Raw genomic sequence first — 14343 nt, 5'->3', positions numbered from 1 at the left:
ACTCAAACCACACCACTAAAATAAGAACCAAGTCGAGCTCTCAGAAATTGTATAGTACCTGAAAAATACTTAACGTCCACTTTCTTGATGTCTCAGCTTGTCTGCATGGAAATTCTTGTCCTAACAGGACCTGTTTACAAAAGTAGCGCGTAAGAACGTCGAATGTATGCTTCCTCATGGTCCTAACATGGCACCCCGTCCATCAAGTGTTACCCTTCCTGCTTTCAACATACTCAAACGTTCTCACCGCTATGTAGAGACTTTTATATCACAGCAAGAAGGATGTCTTGTGAATGAATCGAGCATTATGATTGGCTCTTATCGAACTTACCCTCCGAATTACTGATGCCACTGGTGTAGAAGCACTGTCCACCTTTTCTTTCTTTCTGCAGATGGGACTTTCAGATCCAAAAAACTATTTTACACAGATCACCATATTGCATCGACAATTAAACCTCGCAAAGTGCCAATACATAGCGTCAAATACGGAAAGACTCTTATTCAATTACACTGCTCTCCCACTGAGGACAGGAGCCTGAATAATACAGCGTGAAACCGATCTCCAACCCAGTAATATATCATCGCCTACTGTCTCGATGTAGTAAACATGCAACTCTTACCCTGCGCCATATAAAATCATCCCTTTTACATCACTCGTACATATACTGCGAATACAGACAACGCCGTATATACCTCTCGCAGCACTAGATATTTCCCTGCAGGGTCGGTGGTCATCCACGCCCAACAGGTGACCAGAGCGCCCTCAGCAGACTGAAGTAACCCTCAGAACAGTTCTACAAATTCAGGCTCGCTTCCCCTTGGAACAAACGTGTTACTGTTTCTGGTCCAGACTTGATTGCTTGCTTGCTTTTCTACACTCATCTCCGGACTCTGGTATTACAAGAACAGATGTATTTTCGCATTGTTTGCGACAATATTATACCATTCTCGCGGCACTTCTCGATATCAAGCACATGGCAGCATCCTACTGATCGCTCACGCAACATAATTTCCAAGATATAGACTGGAAATTATTTCTCTACAAACCCCAAACTTTACTGAGGTGGAGTGTGCTCTAGACCACTGAGTAACTAGAAATTTATCTCGTGTGAGGACCTTATGTGCAAAGAACTCAACAAAAGAAAAACTGATATTTCTACTCACTTATACTGATGTCAGCCACATAACAGATTCAAAATCATCTCTATAATTTACAAAGTCAAATAACGTGTTTCTCAAGTCTAGAGAACCAGAAAATGTGTCTTTCACCCGCTAGATGCACACACCATAATCCATGTTCCCTCAACTAAATAAAGGAGCGAAATGTGCAGAAGCAATGAACTGAACAATTTACATGGGCGGGAATAATGGCCCAGTGCAAACATACGCCCAAATTGATTCATCTCAAATTTCCAGGCGACCATGAAAGCTATTCAACACATACTAAGTATTAATTCGCTATTCTTCCGTCTAGAAGACGACTAACTTAACTCATCTACATTCCTACGATCAAACAGACCTCTCCATTCAGACAGATCCTACTGTTAATAGGAAACGTGAATCAGGCCCACCACAGACGACGAATAGGCAGAATCATCCTAGGAAGCCCATCACATATATGTTTTATCACTGTACTTACAATTAAATGTTAGAATTGCAGTCTCAATTGAACGAAATTCGACAATGAGTGTAGTATTGGAAATACACCCTGCTGACGGCTGTGGCTCTGGAAATAGAAATATCAGCACCATTCTTATGACTTGATATACTCTTCCCATGCTATCGCAGTATCCCATGTCAAATCCATACCTTCCTTACAACTGGACATGGTCATTTCCTTTGCACATGTTGGAACACAAACACATACTTTATAAGCCTGATACTCAAGGTGAACCTATCATGCATCCCCTACTACTACTAATAAGTATAATACTTGACCAATAAATGATTCCACATGATACAAAATAATACTAAGAGAAAATCAGCGATGGGTGGACATGTCGCATAAGTTTTTCTTGCAAGTGTTACCACTGTGTCTTAGAAAGAGAGGCGTAATCGGTCAGATGTTAAAAAACCCGAACGCAACAACTACTGTATGTTACTGTCACAAGCGGTCATGGTTCTACAGGTGTGCACAAGTATCCATGTTAAAAGCTATACTGGCTTTATAAATCGAGGTATGGCATTACCTACAGATCACGAATTTTTCCTGACAAATACCAAGAAGGTGATCATAGGAGTGTATATTATCAAACCAGCAGTCAGGTTGCACATAACCCACGATGAAACCTCGTCATAAAATCGCTTAATTTTTGAAAGTGTTTCGGCTAAGGAACGTGGTATGAAACTGCGATCTGCAACTCCCTCATGCCGCTAGATATTTCTCCAGTATGTGTAACATATTGTGTCTCGATAACATGTCAGAGGTTCTGCGCTATATCCACTGAGTTATAGGCGATGACCGGTTGAGAAGGATCACAAACAGTAGTAGATGGAGTGCTGATTGAGTTTGTAAGAAATGTACACTAGCTTTTCAGATCTCTAGTGTTACGCTATCTGCTAGAAATGATGTCTATGATTTGGAATCATGTCTCTCCATTCAACCACATACCTGTGTTGGATCCTATGGAGAAGTCCTCTAATTATTACAGTCACTAGTGAATCATATTTCTGGCACTCTCATATCTCGAAACGAGACACCTTTCTCGAACTTGTCTGCTACATAAAATTCCAACATGGTTTTAGTCAGTCCCTACACATCATGCAACTGCCTCCATTTCTGCAGCTTTGCGCATGTGATCATTCCAATTTAAGTCGGAACTGACCAGAAGTTGGAGAAAGCCATATTCAGTACCTTCTGCAACCTCTGTAGAAACAGAACGACCTAAGTTAGTGCAACAGGACAGTGTTTTGACCATTCGGTGAAAATGCGCGCATGTGGAGCGTCTCCAAACTAGATACAGATACTACAATCCAAAGCAGATCCTCGTCTATTCACATCTATCTCCCCAGCATGGTATCACTACTAATCTGTACTATCCAACAAGGAAAATTACGAACTATGAAAGCTCCACTAACTTCATCTGATATAGAGCTCACCTAGGCGCCATTTCTGGCACGATGACGCATAGCTGAGATTTGGGTCCGCGCAGAGGGAGTTGTTGCGATGCTTCCCAGAATAGCATTCCTAACAGGACACCCCGTCATGTCGCATCGCGTCGGGTTGCGACGGGTTGTGTTGGGTCAGGCTGGGCTGGGTCGGGTGTGGTCAGGTGTGTTGTGACTGACAATTCGCAGTTTTTCACAGACACAACTTTCATAGTTGTAAGTTCACAAGGCTGATGATTGAACATACAAATGAAAGGTAACAATAACGAATCCAGTAAAAGTCCCTAACTGAGGCAAACAAAAGTTCACTTCTAATTTTCTACAAAGGTTCGTGATAACACACTCACACACTAGTTACAGTCCAATTCCGAGACGAAGACGAAATCTTCAATCGTACCAGTACACGAGATCGGCATCTGGCGTGAACTGAACTTTGGAGCTGGCTCTAGCCCCTATATAGCTGTCTCCAGCCAATCAGGTTTTGGCATAGTGATACTTACTGCAGGCTGTAGCTCAAGCTCCCCCTGCAGGAAGTAGTGCTCGGAATATCTATTTCCATTATCTTGTATGTAAATAGCTGGTGTTTACCATGGTGCTTTTGGTACGCCTTGGACAAAGAAAACCTTGTCCTCTATGGTGTAATATGGGTTGCCGGCCCTCAGTGGCTACCTTGTCTCTGGTATAACACCCCTCCCCCCTTGGAAAAGCTGGTGCAGCACGGGCGACCGTGGGGGAGAGAGTACCAATATAGCCTAGCAACGTAGGCTGATCTGCAGCTAAGTCCTCCTGAAGGAGGCAGTGGAAACCAGCCGCCAGAGAGTAGGGCGCCACCTTCTGGGCGAGGCGGCTGGAATTCCGCATCAGTGACGGTTGCAAGGGGACATCAGACTGGGCAAGTGCCATGGGGATGTCCACGTCATCCATCCGAGGCGGCGCCGAAGAGGGGCCAGGAATTGGGTTCAGGGTAAGGTCCTGGAGCTGTAACGGGTCTGGAGTATGCAGCGGCGTGGAACTGACAGCTGGCATCAAGTGGCTATCTCCGTGAAGATCATCCACCAACTGAGGAGAGGGCATCAACATCGGACCTAAGGAAGGGACTGGCGATGGGAAAGAGAGAGGAGCTGGCGTTTAGGGCTGCAGCTGCTCGAGGAAACGAGGATGCAGTTGGTTGTGTTGACACAAAACCACCCTGTCGTCCAGGTGTCTGTCGAACAGCTGTCGACCACGGGGCCGGATGACTCCCAGAAGCCAGCCCGAACCCGTGAGCTTATACCTTGGAGCCAGATGAATATTGGGAAGCACCTGGCAGTGCGCGAGGTCCAACCTGCGGCAGGAGCAGATGGAGTAGGGTCCAAGGCTGGCGACCATGAAGGAGTTTAGGTGGACTCTTGTCACCCACTGGCGTAGCCCTGTAGGTACTGAGAAATAACGTAAGAGCTTTTTCTGGGGAACAGTCCTCCGTGTACTACTTCATCTGAGTTTTAAAAGTGCAAACAAGGAGCTCCGCCCCTCAATTGGATTGCGGATGGAAAGGAGGGGTAAAGACCTGGAGGATACCATTATTGTGACAGAATTTGGCGAACTCAAATGGCTCTGAGCACTATGGGACTCAACATCTTAGGTCATAAGTCCCCTAGAACTTAGAACTACTTAAACCTAACTAACCTAAGGACATCACACACACCCATGCCCGAGGCAGGATTCGAACCTGCTACTGTAGCAGTCCCGCGGTTCCGCACTGCAGCGCCAGAACCGCTAGACCACCGCGGCCGGCGGCGAACTCTTGACTGCGGAATTTTGGGCCATTGTCTGATACCTAGGTGATGGGAAGGCCTTCAATGGAAAGTATGTTTGACAGGGCCATGATGGTATTCTCTGTGGTGATAGAGAAGCATTGGATAATGAAAGAGAAGTGGGAGTAGGCATCCGTGACAAGTAACCAGTAAGCGCCGAGCAATGGTCTCTCAAAATGAACATGGATGTGTTCCCATGGGAGGGAAGCGGTTGGCCAGGATTGGAAGGACCAGAGCAGTGCGGGAAGGTCCTGGGTACACTGCTGACTACCCCAAACCATGCGCTCCACGTCTGCTGTCATGCCTACCCAGAAGACATGGCGGTGTGTGTAGGTTTTCGTCCAGGCAATACCCCAGTGACCTAGATGTGAGACGTGGAGAATCAGGGACCGCAAGGAAGTTGGTATGATGACTCATGTGCAGAATCCTGGCCGGAGGGGAGCCAAGACAAGGCATCGGCGTTGGCATGCTGGGAAATGGGCCGGAAGTGGATGGTGTACCTAAAACGTGAAAGGAAAAGGGCCCATCGCTGCAGGCGGTGGGAAGTCTTCGTGGGTAATTGGGCTGACGGAGAAAATAAGCCCATGAGCGGCTTATGGTCAGTGATTAAGTGAAAGACCTACCGTAAAGGTATGGGAGGAATTTGGTACAGGCAAATGCGATGGCTAGGACCTCCTTCTCAATTTGAGAATATTGGCATTGGGCCTCTGTAAGGGATTTAGATATGTATGCCACTGGGCGTTCTGATCCAACGGGTAGACAGTGCGAAAGGACAACTCCAACACCATAGTCTGAGGCGTCCGTAGCCAAGAGGAGAGGAAGAGAGTGGTTATATGGCATGAGACACTCCGCAGAGTGCAACCTCTGCTTTATGGTTTGGAAAGCCAAATCACAACCCGTTCTTTTGGCATAGGTGATAGGGGGGCGCCGCAATGTGGGCGGCGGAGGGAATGAACTTTTGATAGTAAGCAATTTTGCCCAGGAAAGACCGCAATTGGTAGACGTCGCGCTGACAAGGAAGGACCATTATAGCGGCGATGTGGGAGGAGGTAGGCGATATGCCATCGCTGAATATGGTGTGACCCAGGTAGGAGATAGCAGGTTGAAAAAAGGAGCATTTAGCAAGGTTGCATTTTAGGCCTGCAGTCCGCAGGTGTAGGAACAATTGTCGTAGGTGACTGAGATGTTCATCTGCGGTTAGGTCAATGGCGACAATGTCGTAGAGGTAGTTTATACAACCTGGCACATCCCGCAAGAGCTGCTCCAAGTAATGCTGTAAGATGGCCGGTGCACTAGCGATGCCATACATGAGCCGGTTCAACTGGAACAGCCCAAACTGTGTGTTGACATCAGCCAAGTGAGTAGAATGCTCATCTAACGGTATTTGGAGGTAGGCCCTGGCAAGATCGATCTTCGAAAAAAATTGTCCCCCTACGAGCTTGGAGAACAGGTCATTGAGACACAAGAGGGGATAGTCTTCAACCTGGGTCAAGCATAGCCTTGAAGTAGCCATAAACTCTTGAGGACGACCAAGGGTGTCGCCCACAATCTCTAACAGACCGTAGTGATCACTCCCTCCATGGTGAGACGGTCCAGTTCTTGTAGAAGAGGCTGCTGGAGGGCGTGGGGAACCTGCCAGGCTCGGAAGTACTTCAGGCGGGCAGACGGTTTCAACTCAAGCGACGCATGAAAATCTTTAGCACAGCCGACGCCCGGCGAGAAGAGGTCGTGGAATACCGTGCACAAGGCATCAACTGCTGGGAATGGAACCTGGCAAGACACCAAATGAAAATTGTCATCAATGGCGAAGCCAAAGGCCCAGAAGGCATCCAACCCAAAGAGATCTACCGTGGCCGCATTGTTGATCACAAGGAAGGTAACTTTCTGGCGAACCGATTTATACATGACGGAAGCCGTGAACTGACCCAAGAGGGCGATTGCTTGCTCATTAAAAGTAAGGAGGCGCTGAGGTGTGGGCGTCAGGAGGGGGGGGGAGTGCCCCAATCTTCGCATAAGGGGAATAGTTCATCAATAGACCACTGCTCCGGCATCCACCTGCATCTGCAGCGGCCAACCATTGACCTGAACGTCGATCATGAGCTTGGAAGTTCCCGAAGACTGCACCTGGTTGACATCCATGGGTATAGGGCCTCGACGGTCAATTTCCAGATGAGGAGGGGGCAGCCGAGATCGGCAGACCAAACTGATATGCGCATTACACACTGCACAATACACCCACCTGTCAGGGTAGTCTTGCATGGTTCTTAAAGCATCCTGGCCAGGATGGCAGCCGGAGGGGCTGGTGGCGAGGACGTGGGGTCCTCCATGCACTGACGATCTGCGCCGGACCCATGGAGCCGTCCAAGGGCGCAAATTCCTGGACAGGGCGGCTGCCCTGTCGACGCTGTGCAGAACAGGATGGCCGGCGCTGGTCATCAGAATGGACGGCGGCAACGTCTTCGACCTCTGTCAGCGATGCGATGGGCTCCAAGGCGTCGTGGTCACAGAGGGCCGCCACTTCTGCCCAGGATTCCAAACGCTTGTCGGCTGCCATAGAGACTTCGTACTTGAATGCTAGATCAATGATCTGGTCCAGAGCAGGATCGTCGAGTCTGAGGGCGTCGCGCTGGAAAGCCGCATCAGGGGCGGCCTTGATAAGGTGGTTGCGGACCATCTCATCCACGTAGGATTCTTTGGAGACTCGTGTGTTGAAGTGTCATTTCCGGCTGAGACCTTGCAGTTCTGCTGCCCACTGGCGATAGGGTTGGCAGTAGTAAGCCGCGAGAACCTCACAAACCTGGGGGAAAGTCAAAGAATCTGGAGGTCGGAGTTGGAGTTTTGTCAAGAGAACATACACTTAGGACTGGTTGCAGGACAAAAAGTAGGAACGACGAGCAGCCTCCTGGACAACCTGGTGGATTTGTAAATGCTACTGGAGCCCCTTCTCGTATGTTTCCCAGCCTTCAGCATCCTCCTTGAAAGTGGGAAGCGGCGGGGGCGGTGGAACCTGGCGGTTTTGCAAGAGTTCCATAAATAAACGTTCTTGTGTATCCTGAGAGTTCTTGCAAAACTGTTAAAACCTTGTAGTAAGTCATGCACACTTTGGACTAGCTGCTGAAGGATAACTTTCGCCATGAGGAAGAACACACACAGGAACCAACTCGTCGCTCTTGTGTTGTGACTGACAATTCGCAATTTTTCACAAACACAGCTTTTATTGATGTAAGTTCACAAGGTTGATGACTGAACATACAAACGAAAGATAACAATAACGATGCCAGTAAAAGTCCCCTAACTGAGGCACACAAAAGTTCACTTCTAATTTTCTACAAAGATCCGTGGTAACACACTCACACATTAGTAACAGTCCAATTCCGAGACGAAGACATAATCTTCAATTGTCGCAGCACACGAGGTCGGAATCCAGCGTGAACTGAACTTCAGGGCTGGTTCTAGCCCCTATAAAGCTGTCTCCAGCCAATCAGGTTTTGGCGTAGTGATACTTACTGCAGACTGCAGCTCAAGCTCCCCCTGCAGGAAGTAGTGCTCAGAATATCTGTTTCCATTATCTTGTATGTAAATAGCTGGTGTTTACCATGGTGCTTTTGGTACGCCTTGGACAAAGACAACCTTGTCCTCTGTGGTGTAATATGGGTTGCCAGCCCTCAGGGGCTACCTTGGCTCTGGTATAACAGGGTGTGGTCAGGTTGCATTGGGTCAGGTCGGGTCGGGTCGGGTCGGCTCGGGTTGGGTCGGGTCCGGTCCGGTCCGGTCCAGTTTGATCAGGTCCGGTCAGGTCATCTGTCATAGTCATGGAATGGCTGATGACTCTACATTCCATTTCGACTGATTCATCATATTGCAGTCATGTATGCAATCATTGTTTTGGTGGTATCCACCCCAGAAGGTGTTGTCCATCCACCAAAACTCTTTCTCCAGCTCAAACAAGCGATGTCAGTCAATTATTATGTGGTAACCAACAGCGTGCCAGTGGACAGATGGGGTGGAAAAAAGACCATCGATGTGCTCTAATAAGCATCATAGTTGATAGTGCGAACAATTTTAGCAATTTTAGAGTAATTTCAACACAAACCAATGATGTGACAGCATGTTTCCCAATTTCAGTAGCATAGCTAAACCACCCCTTCTCCACTTTGCGAGTATCATTGCGAACGTGGAGTCTGTGCAGTACATCCATTCATTGTTAACTGTCGAACACATACACCATCAAAGTATATCAGACAGTGCTCTACATATTTCTAATACCTCGAGCATAGTGCTTAATTTACGATCTCTCTCTCTCTCTTTGCGTATGGGAGACACAGAGCATTCTCGCTGTCTTATTAGAGAGTAAAAGACGCTCCTCACACTGCCACTGACCAAACTGCACTGCAGCGCCGTTACCGATTTAGTCTGCGACTGACCAGAAGTAGGCCGCTACACTCCATGTCTCGTGAATGAATGGAGCATGCCGGGTCCTCACCCATCGAAGTGCACAAGATTTCTCGAGATCCGCCCATGTCGAGGAGGTTAGCACTCCTTATCGATATATAGTAGCAGAATTCAAAGTGGCGTGATGTAATAGTAGATGGTTAAGAAGAAGAAGAAACGGATGATTTTTATGCCCATTGGAGCTTCAGACAGATGGAGTTCGACGTATTTTTATGCAAATCAACCAAGCTATCAACTCTAAAGTATTGTTCTAGAGTCTAGAAGCAGTACCAGGAAGGTACTGGTAAGAGAGAACATAAATATATGCACTCCTAAGGCTACAACGTTCTACACTTAAAACGAGCTATAATGTTAGATTACTTGCGTTTCCGACCTATCAGTCATATGGAATCTGGCGCTGTTAACATTCCAATGTAAGAAATATATTTCAAGTCGATGACATACATCCTTCTTCCCGGTTTCTGTTCTCGAACAGTAAAACGAAAAAACTACTTCCTTAAAACATTGGCTCTGTGTGGTACGAGTACAATATAGCTTTCCGGAGATGTATAGCACCCACTGTTCACATCCTATCACAGTTCGGAAATTATACCATGTCTGTATCAGCCCTATATAAAATGATCGTTAGTAACGGCGGATACTTCTTACATGGAAACAGATGAACGCGTAGCAGCAGCGTCCGACATGTGAAAATTACAAATCATTTCGCCACTAACTCTGTAAACAGCACATGTATCAGGCAAATGTATACTCAGGGATTGCAACGCCTCACAAGCATCTATCGCTAATTTAGTTATGAAGCTGAAGTCTCGATTTTACATGCAAGATGCGATGGGGGGATGGAGTACATTGCATAAATCAAAGTTCATTTTGAGGAATGTGTCACGTTTCATCACACACGAGATGGAAGTCCTCTGATGACCGACAGGCTTATCGTTAACGATCGGAAGTAGACAGTGCTTTAAATCACATACAGAACACATGGCTGTATACAAGTCGAATGCAGGCTATGTAATGTGACTGATGCATCCTGACAGAACAATAGAAAAATTGACCTGCAGCAACTTCCCCCTCTCTAGGATGCACCATCAGCCCACCACTAAGTCGTATATCATTACAACTCCATCTCAATCGATCACCCCGTCCACTCTCTGTTATCCTTTAATACTGTTGCAAGTAAGTTCAGAGGTGGATGGCTCTCTGTCTTCCTGAAAAGCATCAAATACAATAGTCGACTTGCGTGTATCACTGGTACCTCAACATACATACAGTATAACGCTACCTAGACAGAAAAAAATTGACTGATCCTGATTCCATTTGCTTCCATGTTGGTGTTTTCTCGGATTCCTCGTGCTGCCGCATACTTGTTCCATGTACAAATTGTTCTGCGTGAACCAGAAGGTATGCAAGTACATCCTCAGTTTCCCCGCGTTTCGGTGTATATTGGGCCATTTATATTTATTCCCCATCATTTTTCGCAGTTCTGTCGAATTTATGTCAGTTCTATCCATGCGGTCATGACAGAACCTGTCATTCTGCGTTCTAAAATTGCTTGTAAATGTAGCACAGCTGCCAACACCTAGCCCAAATGCACTGATCACAGGGTGTAGTATAGCACTGTACTCGATTGTATCCAGTCACCCCCACATTTGGAGAGTGTTCCCTCAGTTTTCTGTATGTCTGTGTGTATACATGTGTCATGGAAGGCTCCCAAGACCCAGTCTCCCTGCTGGTGGACCAAACTTCGAACATAGAGCATGTGTTCGTACGTAGTGTGTGATTGAACACCTGCAACCCCTATCCCAGATGCAACGTGTGGTGGATCCGCCTCCGAATATCGCTCTCGATTTATATAGTACACGGCAGATCCACACTCGAACGCTAACTCATATGTCGTAAACTGTGGATGTGCATCCCAACACCACATCATACATTGTGCATGGCTGATCCATCTTCAAACCCTATCCCGTGTGTGGCATATTGTGGATTCACATCCTGACATTGCTCTGGATATAAAGTGCGGCGGATCCCCACTCAAACACTAACTCTGGTCTACTGCGGGTCCTGGGAGCCGCCATCTTGGATGACGTCATGCGCTGTTGCCAAGTCTACACACCGACATCTTGGATGACGTCATCGCCGCCATCTTGGATACACCTGGAAACAATGCAGAGTGAGCTCGTACCCTCCTTGCCCCAATACTCACATTCCCCTCCAGTACTAAACTGCTGATCTCTTGATACCTCAAAATGTGTCCTACAAACCGATTACTTCTTCTAGTCAAGTTCTGCCACAAATTCCTCTTTCCCCAATTCTGTTCAGTACCTCCTCATTAGTTATGTGATCCACCCATCTAATCTTCAGCATTCTTCTGCAGCACCACATTTCAAAAGCTTCTATTTTCTTCCTATCTAAACTGCTTACCACTCATGTTTCACTTCCATACATGGCTACACTAAATACAAATACTTTCAGAAAAGACTTCCTGACTCTTCATCTATACTCAATGTTAACAGATTTCTCTTCTTGGGAAACGCTTTCCTTGTCATTGCTAGTCTACATTTTATATCTTCTCCACCTAGACCATCATCACTTGTTTTGCTGCCCAAATAGCAAAACTCATCTACTACTTTAAGTGTCTCATATCCTAATCTAATTCCCTCAGCATCACCCAATTTAACATTCCATTATTCTTGTTTTACTTTTGTTGATGTCCATCTTATATCCTCCTTTCGAGACACTGTCCATTCCATTCAACTGGTCTTCCAGATCCTTTGCTGTCTCTGACAGAATTACAATGTCATCGACAAACCTCAAGGTTTTCGTTTCTTCTCCGTATATTTTAAGTCCTACCCTAAATTTTTGGTGGGGTCGTGTTACACGCATGGGAGAAGCAAGGTTACCCAAGAGACTCATGGATTCAGCAGTAGAGGGTAAGAGGAGTCGGGGCAGACCGAGGAGAAGATACCTGGATTTGGTTAAGAATGATTTTGAAGTAATAGGTTTAACATCAGAAGAGGCACCAATGTTAGCCCTGAATAGGAGGTCATGGAGGAACTGTATAAGTGGGGGCTATGCTCCAGACTGAACGCTGAAAGGCATAATCAGTCTTAAATGATGATGATGATGATGATGATGATGATCTAAATTTTTCTTTTATTTCCCTTACTGCTTGCTCAATTTGCAGATTGAATAACATCGGGGTAAACTACAACCCTGTCTCGCTCCCTTCTAAACCACTGCTTCCCTTTCATGCCACTCAATTCTTATAAACGCCATCTGGTTTCTGTACAAATTGTAAATAGCCGTTCGATCCTGTATATTATCCCTGCAATCTTCAGAATGTGAAAGAGAGTATTCCAGTCAACATTGTCAAAAGCTTCCTCTACATCTACAAATACTCTAAACATAAGTTTGCCTTTCCTTGACCTATCTTCTAAGATACGTTGTAAGGTCAGTATTGCCTGGTGTGTACCTACATTTCTACAGAATCAAAACTGATCTTCCCTGAGGTCGGCTTTTTCCATTCCTCTGTAAAGAATTCGCATTTGTATTTGGCAACCGTGAGTTATTAAACTGATAGTTCGGTAATTTTTACACCTGTCAGCACCTGCTTTCTTTGGAATTGGAATTATTATATTCTTCTTGATGTCTGGGAGTATTTCGCCTCTCATACATCTTGCTCATTGAATGCTATGATGAAAGATATAGAAGAATATATTTATAAATGAGCAGGTTGTCAAAACACTAAATTCAGTAGGAGACACATATAGATACTTTTAGACATCACAACAATGCCGGAACAGGTTTTTGAAAGGTGTGATATTTGCATAGCAGGCCCATTGGACCGACCAAGCAAACATGTGTACCTTAACATATCAGTACGTGCTGACAATTTCACGGTAGCTGAACCCATTGAACAGCAAGAGGGCAACACAATAGCAAGGGCATAGTTGAGAAAATTACACTGAAGTGCAGAATATCGTCACTATTGTTGAGTGACGTGGGACGTAATTTCATAAGTGATACCACGAAAACAGTATGTAAACTGCTGCGTATTGAGAACATATAGACTACCAGCTACCACCCTCGAACAAATGGAGCATTAGAGAGGACACGTCGAAAATTAACCGAGATATTGCGTTGCTATGTAAACAAAGCGCAAACCGACTGTGACAGTTGGGTTCCATTTGCAATGTTTGTCTATACTACTACACCACACAGTGCGACATGATATACACCATATAAACTGTCCTTTGGAAGAGCATGTAACATTTCAGAGATGCTACAAAAATATCTGGCTCACAGAGGTGTAATTTAACGATTATGTGGCAGAGTTAAAAGAGCACATGTAAGAAATTCACTGATATGAGATAGAACAGAATGCACAGTGTAAAATAAGTAATCGGGATATTATAGCAGAACACAGAATCCAAAACAGCTCCATTGTGGGAAGAATGTTATGTTGCACGATCATAGAGTACAAGAAGGCAGATCGCACAAATTAGATACACAATGGTACAATCCATACACAGCTGTATGTTGGTTGGTTGATTTGGGGGAAGAGACCAAACTGCGAGGTCATCAATCTCATCGGATTAGGGAAGGATGGCGAAGGAAGTTGGCTGTGCCCTTTCAAAGGAACCATCCCAGCAGTATGTACAGAGAGACCTAATGTTGTAATTTGTCTGGAAAGAAATAAGTATCTTTCAGTTCATGCCGACAGACTAAACAATTTTTTCTAGTTCCAAATGTCAGCGTCATACTGTATCATTGGTGTTCTCCTCTGCTCACTGGAACTGAGCACACAAGACAGAACCTGTGCATGCAGATAACAAATTTCCAGTCCTCAGCCAGACTGTATAATGATAATACGGGCAAAGTGAAATTGAAAGAGTAACTTGGAGAATTGTGAGTTTTTTTAATATGATACATCTGAAAGAGAATTTTGAGAACACTAGTAGAGGGTAGTGGCGGCGTGAGGTCACTT

This window comes from Schistocerca cancellata, chromosome 4 (assembly GCF_023864275.1).
Source record: "Schistocerca cancellata isolate TAMUIC-IGC-003103 chromosome 4, iqSchCanc2.1, whole genome shotgun sequence".
Classification (NCBI taxonomy): domain Eukaryota; kingdom Metazoa; phylum Arthropoda; class Insecta; order Orthoptera; family Acrididae; genus Schistocerca; species Schistocerca cancellata.
Note: the sequence above shows the minus strand (reverse complement) of the source record.